We start from the raw sequence: 14708 nt of genomic DNA on the forward strand, positions 1-14708 counted from the left end.
ACCCTTGAAATGACCAGCCACTATGTCCACCTCTCGTCGATATGCAGCCATGAGTGGATCCTTAGAATCCCAAGTGCCAGATACCTGCTGAGCCACCAGGTCTGAGTCACCGAAGCACTTAACTCGGCTTAAATTCATCTCCTTAGCTATCCGAAGGCCATGGAGCAAGGCCTCATATTCAGATGCATTGTTAGTACAAGGGAACATTAAGCGGAGAACATAACAAAACTTGTCACCTCGTGGGGAAGTTAATATGACTCCAGCCCCCGAGCCCTCCAATTGTCTGGACCCATCAAAATGAATAGTCTAGTATGTGTTATCTAGCTTCTCCTCCGGTGCCTGCAACTCTGTCCAATCATTAATGAAGTCCACAAGTGCTTGTGATTTGATTGTTGTGCGAGGCGTATATTTTATCCCGTGAGGTCCAAGCTCAATAGCCCACTTGGCAATCCAGCCAATCGCCTCTCTGTTTTGGATGATATCTCCGAGAGGGGCTGAACTAACCACTATGATGGGATGACCTTGAAAATAATGCTTGAGCTTCCGGCTTTCCATGAAAACTCCATACACCAACTTCTACCAATGCGGGTACCTCTGCTTTGATTCAATAAGCACCTCACTGATGTAATAAACTGGTCGTTGAACCGGATACTCCTTTCCGGCCTCCTTGCGTTCCACCACAATAGCCACACTAACAGCCCGGGCATTAGCAACCACATATATCAATAAGGGCTCTTTATCAACCGGAGCCGCAATGACAGGCAGCTCAGCCAACTGTCTCTTCAAATCCTCAAATGCTTTATCGGCCGCTTCACTTCAGACGAAATCATCCGTTTTCTTTAGCATCTGATACAAAGGAATAGCCTTCTCCCCAAGGTGGCTGATAAACCGGCTTAAAGCTGCAATCTGGCCCGCCAAATGCTGAACATCATTGATACATACCGGTTTAGCCAGGGACGTGATGCCTGAGATCTTTTCTGGGTTAGCCTCAATGCCTCTGTTAGATACCAGAAAACCCAAGAGCTTGCCTGCCGGAAGACCAAAGACACATTTGGCCGGATTAAGCATCATCTTATAAACCCGGAGGTTATTAAAGGTTTCCTTCAAGTCATCTATCAATGTTTCCTCCTTCCTAGATTTCACCACAATGTCATCCACATATGCATGAACATTGCACCCAATCTGCTTATGAAGACAATTCTGAACACAACGCTGATAAGTTGCCTGGGCACTCTTGAGCCCAAAGGGCATAGATACATAGCAGAAGGCTCCAAAGGGAGTTATAAAAGTTGTCTTCTCCTGGTCCTTAACTGCCATTTTGATCTGATGATAACCAGAATAAGCATCCAGAAAACACAAACAGTCACAACCCGTCGTAGCATCAATAATCTGATCGATACGAGGGAGGGAAAAGGGATCAGTTAGACAAGCCTTGTTCAATTCTGTGTAGTCCACACACATACGCCAAGTGTTGTTTTTCTTAAGAACCAGAACTGGATTAGCCAGCCATTCCGGATGAAAGACCTCCACGATAAACCCTGCAGCCAATAGCCGAGCTACCTCCTCACCAATAGCCTTACGCCTTTCTTCGTTGAAGCGGCGGAGAAACTGCCTGACCGCTTTAAACTTAGGATCTATATTAAGTGTGTGCTCAGCGAGTTCCCTCGGTACACCTAGCATGTCAGAAGGCTTCCATGCAAGGATGTCCCAGTTCTCACGGATGAACTCGATTAGCACGCTTTCCTATTTGGGATCCAGGTTAGCGCTGATGCTGAACTGCTTGGATGAATCGCCAGGAACAAAATCAACCATCTTAGTGTCCGTAGCCGATTTAAACTTCAACGCCAGATCATGCTCCGTAGTTGGTTTTTTCAGAGAAGTCATGTCCGCCAGATCAACATTGTCCTTATAAAACTTCAGCTCTTCTATGGCACAAACCGACTCAGCATAAGCCGCATCACCTTCTTCACATTCCAAAGCAATCTTCCTGCTCCCATGTACTATGATGGTCCCCTTATGACCCGGCATCTTAAGCTGCAGATAAACATAACACGGCCTCGCCATGAACTTGGCATAAGCCGGTCGTCCAAACAGGGCATGATATGGACTCTTGATTTTCACCACCTCAAAAGTCAACGCCTCTGACCTCGAATCATGATCATCTCCAAAAGCCACCTCTAGGGCTATCTTGCCAACTGGATACGCTGATTTACCAGGCACCACACCATGAAAGACGGTGTTCGACGGTTTAAGACTCTTATCTGTCAGTCCCATACGGCGGAAGGTATCATAGTAAAGGATATTGATACTGCTTCCCCCATCCATAAGCACCTTGGTGAACTTATACCCCCCAACTTGAGGTGCCACCACTAAGGCCAGATGACCCGGATTATCAACCCGGGGTGGGTGATCCTCTCGACTCCATAAAATGGGTTGTTTAGACCAGCGCAGATACTGAGGCATCGCCGGTTCAACAGAGTTCACGGCCCTTTTATGAAGCTTCTGATCGCGTTTACACAAGCTAGTGGTGAAGACATGATACCGCCCACTATTCAACTGCTTCGGATTACTCTGATAACCCGATTGTTGCTGCTGCTGATTTCCCTGATGATTATAACCTCCCTGATTACCCTGATTGCCTTGATTACCATGTCCGGCTTGATTGTCCTGGAACCCTGGACCGGAGTTGTTACCTCCATAACCCGGCCCATGAAAACCACCTCCTGAACCGCCAGGCGGGCCATTGTCATATTGAAATAGATTGGAATTTTTGAACTCCCGCATAATGAATCAATCCTTCCAAAGATGCGAAGTTGGCCTCTCCTTCGATCCGTGTTTTGGGCAAGGCTGATTTAGCAGGCGTTCAAGATTGGGACCTGACCCTCCATCCCGTTGGGGAGGTTTACCCTTGTGACGATGACCGTTATCCTGGGCATTGGTGTTAGCCACAAAGTCCAAGCTATTGTCTGCCTTGCGCTTACCATTGTTCCCATGACCTGCCGGATTATGCTGCTGCCCCTTGGCATTGCCGTTCTTTTTCCCCTTCCCCGGCTTGTCATCCTCAGACTTAGGGTCTTTGGTACTATCTGAATCGGCATATTTCACCAAAGCAACCACAAGGGTTGACATGTCATTGCAGTGACGTTTGAGCCTTCCCAACTTCAGTTTTAATGGCATAAACCGGCAATTGCCTTCTAACGTCAAAACTGTTGTATCCGCATTGATGCGGTCTGACGAATGCAGAATAGCTGAGACTCGCTTCACACAATGGGTTGTAGACTCCCCCTCCTCTTGAACACAAGCGGCCAGGTCCACAATCGACATAGGCTGCTTACACGTATCCTTAAAATTCTGGATAAACCGGTTTTTTAACTCGGCCCATGACCCGACGGAGTTAGCCGGTAAGCTCTTTAACCAAGTACGAGCTGTCCCCTCCAAAATCATGGTGAAGTACTTAGCACACACCGTTTCATCCACATCCAGCATCTCCATCGCCATCTCATAACTCTCAACCCATGACTCAGGGGGTAAATCGGCAGTGCAGTTGGGCACCTTACGAGGGCCTTTAAATTCCTTGGGTAGTCGCACATTACGCAAAGCGGGGGTGAGACACGGCACCCCTAAAGAACTAAAGACCACACTTGGCTCCACTGAAGCGGTAGGACGAACCGGAGTAAGCTGACGAGCCGCATGTTGTGCTGCTAACTCAGCTTCTCGACATGCTCGACCATGATCCACCACATCCTGCGCATTAGCACCACCACCCGCCGTGTTATGCCCTCGCGGCGAGTTACGGTGACGTGCACTGCTTGACACGGCCAGTTCATCAATGTGCCTGCTGTAGCTCTGACTCGGACGAGGGGTGAAGTGAATCCTCTCACGACTATGCGAATAAGCCTGCTGCTGGGTTAAAGCTGTCTGAAGGAGCTCTCTGGCCCGTCATGTCTCAATCGCCACCGGTGACTCACCGTCGATTGGGAGAGCTGCCAATCATGAAGCGGTGGCTACTATGTTATCCAACGGGTTGGAGTAATGCCCTGGGGGCGTCGGAACGTGCTGTGACAAAATGTTGTTCTGACGAGCGGGTCCATCGTGCGCGACTGAACCGGGGCTCCTGTTACCGGTGTCTCCGTCCGGTTTATCACTGGCTGGTTATTGGTTCCCGCTCCTGGAATGTTGAAGAGGTTTCTTGGCTCATAACCCGGCGGGAGGTGCGACCGGTATCTCCTCCTCATGACATCATCTGAGGCACTCTGGTCCAGCCTAAGCCGGTAGGCCTGAGCCTCTAACTCGGCCCGTTCTGTAGCCATCCTGGTGTTCTCTGCTGCCAGGTCCACCTTAGCCTAAACTATCTGATCCTTCACCTTTGCAATCTCCGTGTTGTGTTGATCCCGGTTTGCCGCATCCACCTCCGCTGCCAGCAATGTTGCTAAGGCATCGAATAAATCGGACAGAATTTGAGCCGGAGACGGCGTAGGGCCCCCTGCCCCTGCTGGCGTTGCTGTGGCTGAACCGGAGATCATTGCCGCAGCGGTAGAAGAGGGTTGTGCTGGCTGTGTACAGGCCATGAAGACTGCGACCCGGTTTGGCAAATCAAGGGGGTCCGGAATACTGTTGCCATCGGAACCTCCACTAATCCGGCCATCCTGTAACTGGTATAGCGACTCGGTCTCTTCGGTTGAAGACTCGTCATCGGAGCAGACAACGGTTTCACCACCAGATGCCGATCCATCCTCATATTCCGCTCTGTGGATGACACCTACGAAGACATGCTTTACGGTGGGCCGAACTGGGGCAGAGCTTGCATGCTGAGCCGTCTCGATGATGTCAGTGCAGATGTCCGGCTCAGGGCCCGGTTCGCTGATCTTGCCGATGAAGACATGAATTCCGCCAAAGGGAACCCGGTACCCATACTCAATTGAACTGGCCTCGGGACCCCATCCTGCACCGTCGATGTAGAGTTTGCCGCGACGACTCTTAGTCATCCGGCCCACAGCATATCCCTTGAGTCCTTCGAAGCTTCCCTCCAAGAATTCGAAACCATCGTGCGATGGCCCCACGGGGGGCGCCAACTGTCGTGGTTTTGTCATGGTAGATGTCCTCATGAAAGGACTTAGTCGTGGAGCCATCGCTACGGGTTAGCTTAAAGGGGTTAAATCGGACAAGGGACACGAGAATTTTATACTAGTTCGGCCCCTTACGATGAAGGTAAAAGCCTACGTCTAGTTGTGATGGAATTGTTGGGGTTTCGATGACCAGGGAGCGTAATCCGCTTTGCCTGGCTCTCGAGTTGTTGTGTGTTGTCCCTAAACCGCCACCAGGTCGTCCCTTTATATACATAGGTTGATGCCCGCCGGTTTACAGAGTCCCGAGGCTGGATCATAAATGTGTCCGGCTCGGTCTCTATTCTTTCTAACTTACAATACAAGTTACATATTCATGCCGGTTTATGTCTACAGGCCTTAACCCGCCTTTGGGCCTTGGGCCTTCCTGAAGCGCCACCATCCTTGTCTTCATGGGCCTTTGAACAAAGCAACTGTCATGGGGATAATCCGGCCTCTCCTAGCCAGTTTATGCCCAGTGGTAATATCCCCAACAGGTCCCGGAAGAATTGGTCTAAGAAATTAGATGATGCACTTTGGGCTTATAGAACAGCTTATAAAAATCCTATGGGTATGTCTCCTTATAAAATGGTTTATGGAAAAGCTTGTCATTTGCCTCTTGAGTTGGAACATAAAGCATATTGGGCAGTCAAAGAACTCAACCATGATTTCAAACTTGCCGGTGAAAGAGGCTATTTGATATTAGCTCTTTAGATGAATGGAGAACCCAAGCTTATGAAAAGCCAAGTTGTTTAAAGAAAAAGTTAAAAGATGGCATGATACAAGAATCCAAAAGCGTGAGTTTAAAGTTGGAAAATATGTTCTTTTGTACAACTCTCATTTCAGATTCTTTGCAGGAAAACTCCTCTCAAAATGGGAAGGACCATGTGTTATCAAGGAGGTTTATCGGTCTGGAGCTATCAAAATAAATAATGCCGAAGGTACTAACCCAAAGGTTATTAATGGGCAACGAATAAAACATTATATCTTAGGTACGCCCATTAGTGTTAAAAGTAATATTATCCAAACTTTGACACCGGAATAACACATAAAAGAGTCCTTCTGGAACACTCCAGAATCATGAAAATAAGGAGGTACGTGATACGATAAGTAAATGGACTACGAAAAATCCGCAAAAATATTTTTTGTTAGTTTTGGAATATTTAGAAAATTTGGAAAATAATAAACTTCTAAGAAACGTACCCTGGTGGGCACAAGATACCAGGGCGCGCCTAGCTTGCCAGGCGCGCCCAGGTGGGTTGTGCCCACCTCGGGTACCTTCCGGACTCTGTTTTTCTTCTGTTTTCTTGTCTCCCAAGATAAAAAAAATCTTTATATACCCCCCGAACCTATTGACCACCTTATCACGGAGAAATCCTCTGTTCTCTTTTCTTGTGGTTTTTGGTCAGATCTGTTAAGCCAGGCATCATGTCTTCTTCCTCCTCCAACAACGTAGAAGAGGATGCTTGGTTGATGAAGATCGAGCTGAAGAGAGAAGAGCCCGTAGAAACCGTCAAGGGAGACGAGAGCAAGGAGGCTACTGTAGATCAACCGCCGGTGGTCGAGCAAGCACTACCAGCCAAGGAGGAAGAAGAAGATATCCTTAAACCTTACTATGCTTATCTTACTCCTACTGAGATTCACATCATTGAAATGGTTCGTGTGCAAAATAAGTATCTCACTAGTGAAAATATTCTGCATCAAGAGCATATCATCCACCTCTAGAGCGTCATCTATCGATTGGAGAATCTCTTGATCCTTAAGGATAGGGTCGCTTCATCACGACCACCTTCTTCTTCATCACCAAAAGAAAATTGAGTATCGGGTATGGGCACTCCCCTTGGCTTCCACCAAGCTTGGGAGAGGTGCCTCGGTATCATATCATCCCCACTATATTTTTCCTTTACTTATTTTAGTTCAATCTTTTGCTTTAGATGAATAAAAGTTTAGTTCGATCCTTTCTTTTCGAGAGTTTGCTTAGTGATCTATCCTTGTAATCATGTGCGAGATATATAATAAAGTTTACTTTGAGTTTTTGCTTTCTTTACTTTCATGTTGCAATAAAAAAGAAAGGAAATAAATAAAATGAAAGGAAATAAATCAAGAAGATCATATGCTAATCTTATAGTAGGTGATGACACCACATAAGGAAAAGTATAAGTAGAAAAATTTATTAGAGATTTACAAACATAGCATTAGTCAATGATGCAACTCATGAAAGAATTAATAAGGGAAGAGAAGATACACATATCAATATACTATCCTAGAAATCTTTTGTGATTGTGAGCCCCCATCAAAATATTATATGCCAAATTGTTGACGTTGGACAAGGAAGAAAACTTAATGATTTATGTTTGTTCATATTCACATAGAAGTTATATTGTCATAGATCCTTCAACATGTGGTGCTTGCCCCTATCTTTACTAGCCAAAAACTCCGCACTAAGTAGAGATACTACTTGTGCATCCAAAAACCCTTAAACCCAAATCTTATTTTCAAGATTCCACCATACCTACCTAGTGATTGAGCAAGATCCCTCAAGTAAGTTGTCCGCGGTGCAATAAGGCAATAAAAATTTCTTCTAAAAGTGTGAGATCATTTAGTGTAAGAGAAAATTGAGCATTGTAAGAACTTGTGATGGTGAAGAATAAAAGCGATAGACTGCATAATAAATGTCGCCATCACAAGGGGCAATACAATGTGATGTTCTTTTGCACTAAGGGGTTGAGCATACAAACAAATAAGTGCATGGCAACCTCTGCTTCCCTCTGCGAAGGGCCTATCTTTTACTTTTATGTATTTACTTTTATGCAAAGATTCAAAGTTTTCTCTCTATTCCTTTTTATTTTTGTCCTTTGGCAAGCATCATGTGGTGAGGAAAGATCTAGGCACATATGTCCAGTTAAATATGGGTAGCATGAGTTATTATTGTTGACATCACCCTTGAGGTGAATAGGTTGGGAGGCGAAACTATAAGACCCTATCTTTCTATGTGTCCAGTTGAAATGTTTTCCTCATGTGTATGCGGTGAGTGTTAGCAATCATAGAAGACTATATGATGGTTGAGTATGTGGACTTGCCTAAAGGCTCCGACACGTGACCCTTCCTGAAAATATGATGAATTGTAGTTGCAAAGTTGACTGAGAACATAGTTTGTTGGTTTCTAATAGAGTTTTTGCTTTATACTTCGGTTGTGTGATGACTTGTCACTTATTCATGAGAAGTCTATGATAAGAGACTTATGTTTAAGTTTGCTGCTGTTATAATATTCAACATGATGCTTCTGTGTCCGTATTTTGTTTTTATCGATACCTCTCTCTCTAAGCATGTGGACATGTTTTTCGATTTCAATTTTCGCTTGAGGACAAGCGAGGTCTAAGCTTGGGGAGTTGATACGCCCATTTTGCATCATGTTTTCCTACTGTTATTTATGATACTTTTATGCATAATAATGCTTTTTGGAGTAATTCTAATGCCTTTTCTCTCGTAATTTGCAAGGTACACACAAAGAGGGAGAATTCCAGCAGCTGGAAATCTGGACCTGGAAAAGCTACGTCAGGCTACCTATTCTGCACAACTCCAAACAAGATGAAACTTCATGAAGAATTTTTATGGAATATATGATGAATATTGGAGCAAATAAGTACCAGAGGAGGCCCGTCAGGTGGGCACAACCCACCTGGGCGTGCCAGGGAGCCCAGGCGCGCCCTGGTGGGTTGTGCTCACCCAGGCTCACCTCCGGTGCCCATCTCCTGGTATATAAGTCATTTTTACATAGAAAAAAAATAAAGAGAGGACTTTCTGGAGGGAGCTCCGCCATCTCGAGGCGGAACTTGGGCAGGACCACTTTTGCCCTCCGACGGAGCGATTCCGCCGGAGGAACTTCCCTCCCGGAGGGGGAAATCATCGTCATCATCATCACCAACAACTCTCCCATCTTGGGGAGGGCTATCTCCATCAACATCTTCAACAACACCATCTCATCTCAAACCCTAGTCCATATCTTGTATTCAATCTTGTTACCAGAACTATAGATTGGTGCTTGTGGGTGACTAGTAGTGTTGATTACATCTTGTAGTTGATTACTATATGGTTTATTTGGTGGAAGATTATATGTTCATATCCATTATGCTATTTAATACCCCTCTGATCTTGAGCATGTTTATCACTTGTGAGTAGTTACTTTTGTTCTTGAGGTCACGGGAGAAATCATGTTGCAAGTAATCATGTGAAATTGATGTGTTCGGTATTTTGATAGTATGTATGTTGCGATTCCCTTAGTGGTGTCATGTGAACGTCGACTACATGACACTTCACCATATTTGGGCCTAAGGGAATGCATTGTGGAGTAGCAATTAGATGATGGGCTGCGAGAGTGACAGAAGCTTAAACCCCAGTTTATGCGCTATTCCGTAAGGGACCGATTGGATCCAAAAGTTTAATGCTATGGTTAGAATTTATTCTTAATACTTTTCTCATAGTTGTGGATGCTTGCGAGAGGGTTAATCATAAGTAGGAGGTTTGTTCAAGAACAGCACCTAAGCACCGGTCCACCCACATATCAAATTATCAAAGTAGCAAACACAAATCGAACCAACATGATGAAAGTGACTTGATGAATTTCCCGTGTACCCCTCAAGAACGCTTTGCTTATTATAAGAGACCATTTTGGCATGTCCTTTGCCTCAAAAGTATTAGGCTAGCTTGCTGCACTTTTGCTACTATTATTGTTACTTGCTCATTACAAATTACCTTGCTATCAGACTACCCTCTACTTACAATTTCAGCACTTGCACACATTACCTTGCTGAAAACCACTTGTCATTTCCTTCTGCTCCTCATTGAGTTCAACACTCTTACTTACTGAAAAGAGCTACAATTTATCCCCTATACTTGTGGGTCATCACAGATACCGATGGTCGAATCTCGGGCCAGTAACATATCGCCAAACAAAGGGAATTACATATAGGATTAACGGAATCCTTGACATAGAGGTTCAACCGATAAAGATCTTTGTGGAATATGTAGGAACCAATATGGGCATCCAGGTCCCGCTGTTGTTTATTGACCAGAGAAGTGTCTCAGTCATGTCTACATGATTCCCGAACCCGTAGGGTCGCACGCTTAACGTTCGTTAGCGCTAGGGTAATGTTGAGATATTAATAGTGGAAAGTACACAAGTAATTCGGAGTCCCGTATGGGGACCAGGACATCACGAGGAGCTCTGGAATGGCCTGGAGGTAAATATTTATATATGTGAAGTCATATTCAGGGTTCAGAAATTTTTGGTAGAGTATCGGGAAGGTTCTAGAAGGTTTCAAGGGTTCCACCGTGGGACCCAATGACCCGGTAAGGCCCACATGGGCTGGACGCACCATTCCCCAAGGCACCCCAATTTAAAGGGTTTAATTTAGATATAATATGTTATCTCTGATACGTGTCCAGCGTATCTATAATTTGTTATTGTTCCATGCTATTATATCATCATTCTTGGATGTTTTACAATCATTTTATAGCAACTTTATATCTTTTTTTTGGGACACCTATTGACATAGTGCCCAGTGCCAGTTGCTGTTTCTTTTCTTATTTTTTAGTTCACAGAAAATTAATACCAAATGAAGTCCAAATTCCAAACACAGCAAAAGTTTTTGGAGAATTTTTCTGGGCCAGAAGACACAAGATGGGCCAAAGAAGTACCAGAGGGGTGCCCCGAGGGGGGCACAACCCACCTGGGCGTGCCTGGGGGCTCAGGCGTGCCCTGGTGGGTTGTGCCCACCTCGGTGGCCTCCCGCACCGCTTCTTTGCTCTATAAGTACCCCCAATATTCCAAAAACACTAGGGGAGTCGACGAAACACAATTCCAGCCGCCAGAAGTTCCAGAAACCACAGATCCAATCTAAACACCATCACGGAGGGGTTCATCATCCTCATTGGTGCCTCTCCGATGATGCGTGGGTAGTTCATTGTATACCTACAAGTCCGTAATTAGTAGATAGATGGCTTCCTCTCTCTCTTGATTCTCAATACAATGGTCTCTTGGAGATCTATTTGATGTAACTCTTTTTGCGGTGTGTTTGTTCGGATCCGATGAACTTTGAGTTTATGATCAGATCTATGTTTTTATCCATGAAAGTTATTTGAGTCTCTTGATCTCCCATATGCATGATTACTTATAGCCTCATATTTCTTCTTCGAATCTTTGGTTTAGTTAGGCCGACTAGATTGATTTTTCTTGCCATGGGAAGAGGTGCTTTGTGATGGGTTCGATCTTACAGTGCTCAATCCCAGTGATAGAAGGGGAAATGACACGTATGTATCATTGCTATTAAGGATAAAAAGATGGGGTCTATTCCTACATGAATAGATCTTGTCTACATCATGTCATCGTTCTTATTGCATTACTCCGTTTCTCCATGAACTTAATACACTAGATGCATGCTGGATAGCGGTCGATGTGTGGAGTAATAGTAATAGATGCAGGCAGGAGTCGGTCTACTAATCTTGGACGTGATGCCTACATAATGATCATTGCCTGGATATCGTCATAAATATTTTAAGTTCTATCAAATGCCCAACAGTAATTTGTTTACCCGCTGTATGCTATTTTTCTCGAGAGAAGCCACTAGTGAAATCTACAGCCCCCGGGTCTCTTCTTTATCATATTTGCCTTCGAGATATATTTTTATTTGCTTTTATTTTCAGATCTATTAATCCAAAAACCCAAAAATACCTTGCTGCAATTTTTTGTTATTTATTTTATCTTGCGTTCCCGTGAGATCTATTTATCCAATCTACTACAATTTTATCTATCGTTTTACCCAGGAGGGATTGACAACCCCTCTTTTACATCGGGTTGCAAGTATTTCTTCTTTGTGTGCAGGTATCATTCACGTAGTGTTGCATGGTTCTCCTACTAGTTCGATAACCTTGGTCTCATCACTGAGGGAAATACCTACCGTAGCTATGCTGCATCATCCCTTCCTCTTTGGGAAAATACCGACGTAGTTCAAGCCGCATCAAAAGAAATTTCTGGCGCTGTTGCCGGGGAGACATCATCAACATCTACCAGGTTCCTAATAACAAATATTATATCCTTGAAATTTACATTATTTGCCATTTGCCTCTCATTTTCATCTCCCCCACTTCACAAAAATTTGTCGTTTTATTCGCCTACTTCGTTCGTCGTTTTCTCATCAGATCTGTTTTTGAGTGCAATCTTGTGGCGTAGTCACGATGACTCAAGAGAACGCCAAGTTGTGTGATTTATCTATTACCAATGATGACCCACAAGTATAGGGGGTCTATCGTAGTCCTTTCGATAAGTAAGAGTGTCGAACCCAATGAGGAGCAGAAGGAAATGACAAGGAGTTTTCAGTAAGGTATTCTCCGCAAGCACTGAAATTATCGGTAACAGATAGTTTTGTGATAAGGTAAACCTAACCATAACATGAAACATATGGATCCAAATCAGCCCCTTACAAAGCAACGCATAAACTAGGGTTTAAGCTTCTATCACTCTAGCAACCCATCATCTACTTATTACTTCCCAATGCCTTCCCCTAGGCCCAAAAAATGGTGAAGTGTCATGTAGTCGACATTCACATAACACCACTAGAGGAAAGACAACATACATCTCATCAAAATATCGAACGAATACCAAATTCACATGACTACTTATAACAAGACTTCTCCCATGTCCTCAAGAACAAACGTAACTACTCACAAATCATATTCATGTTCATAATCAGAGGGGTATTAATATGCATAAAGGATCTGAACATACAATCTTCCACCGAATAAACCAACTAACATCAACTACAAGGAGTAATCAACACTACTAGCAACCCACAGGTACCAATCTGAGGTTTTGGGACAAAGATCAGATATAAGAGATGAACTAGGGTTTGAGAGGAGATGGTGTTGGTGAAGATGTTGATGGAGATGGACCCCCTCCCGATGAGAGGATCGATGGTGATGACGATGGTGACGATTTCCCCCTCCCGGAGGGATGTTTCCCCGGCAAAACAGCTCCGCCGGAGCCCTAGATTGGTTCCACCTCAAGACGGCGGCGCTTCATCCCGAAAGCTTCCTTCTGATTTTTTTTCCAGGGCAAAAGACACCTTATACCAGAAGATGGGCATCGGGGGGCTTCCAGGTGGCTCACGAGGCAGGAGGGCGCCCAGGGGGTAGGGCGCGCCCTCCACCCTCGTGGACGGTGGGTGGCCCCTCTCTGGTGCTTTCTTCGCCCAATATTTTTAATATATTCCAAAACTGACTTTTGTGGAGTTTCAGGACTTTTGGAGTTGTGCAGAATAGGTCTCTAATATTTGCTCCTTTTCCAGCCCAGAATTCCAGCTGTCGGCATTCTCCCTCTTCATGTAAACCTTGTAAAATAAGAGAGAAAAGGCATAAGTATTGTGACATAATGTGTAATAATATCCCATAATGCAATAAATATTGATATAAAAGCATGATGCAAAATGGACGTATCAACCAACAACAAGGATTTTATCTGCACTCCGATTGCTCCTCCCGCCACTAGTGCGGAATCTTGTGATATTAATGTTGCTTTGTTAAATATTGTCATGAAAGATCAATTTTCCGGTACTCCTAATGAGGATGCCGCTTCCCATCTTAACACATTCTTGGAATTATGCAATATGCAAAAGAAAAAAGATGTGGACAATGATATTGTGAAGTTGAAATTATTTCCATTTTCTTTGCGAGATCGTGCAAAAAATTGGTTTTCTTCTTTGCCTCGCAATAGTATCAATTCATGGGATAAGTGGAAAGATGCTTTTATTACTAAGTATTTTCCGCCCACGGAAATTATTTCCCTTAGGACACAAATTATGAATTTTAAGCAACCTGAGCATGAACATGTTGCGCAATCTTGGGAAAGAATGAAATTGCTGCTAAGAAATTGTCCTACTCATGGTTTAAATCTTTGAATGATCATACAAATTTTTTATGCGGGATTGAATTTTGTTTGTAGAAATCTTTTAGATTCCGCCGTGGGTGGTACTTTTATGGAAATTACTTTGGGTGAAGCGACTAAATTTCTTGATAATATTATGGCAAATTATTCACAATGGCATACCGAAAGAGCTCCTACTAGTAAAAAGGCTAATTCGGTAGAAGAAATAAACTCTTTGAGTGAAAAAGCTGATGCTCTCATGAAATTGGTTTCTAATAAAAATGCTCCTATTGATCTTAATGATGTGCCTTTGTCTACTTTTATTGAGCAAAATAGTGATGCCATAGATGTGAATTTTGTTTCATGAAACAATTTTAATAACAATGCTTATAGAGGTAATTTTAATCCTAGACCTTTTCTGGGAAATTCCTATAATAATTATGGTAATTCTTCTTATAACAATAATAGGAACACCTCTGATCTTGAGAATACTATTAAAGACTTCATCAATGCTTATAAGAATTTTAATACTGCGATAGAAGAAAAGTTGAGTAAGATTGATGATATGTCTAGAAGCATTGATAGAATTTCTCAGATGTGGAAAATCTCAATATGAAAGTGTTTGTACCTAAGGTTGAGGAATAATTAAAGCTTTATATGTTTCTATGGATGAAATTAAGAAAAGAACC

The sequence above is a fragment of the Triticum urartu genome, chromosome 2A, assembly GCF_056163025.1.
Source record: "Triticum urartu cultivar PI428250 chromosome 2A, HENAU_Tu73, whole genome shotgun sequence".
In the NCBI taxonomy this organism is placed as follows: Eukaryota; Viridiplantae; Streptophyta; class Magnoliopsida; order Poales; family Poaceae; genus Triticum; species Triticum urartu.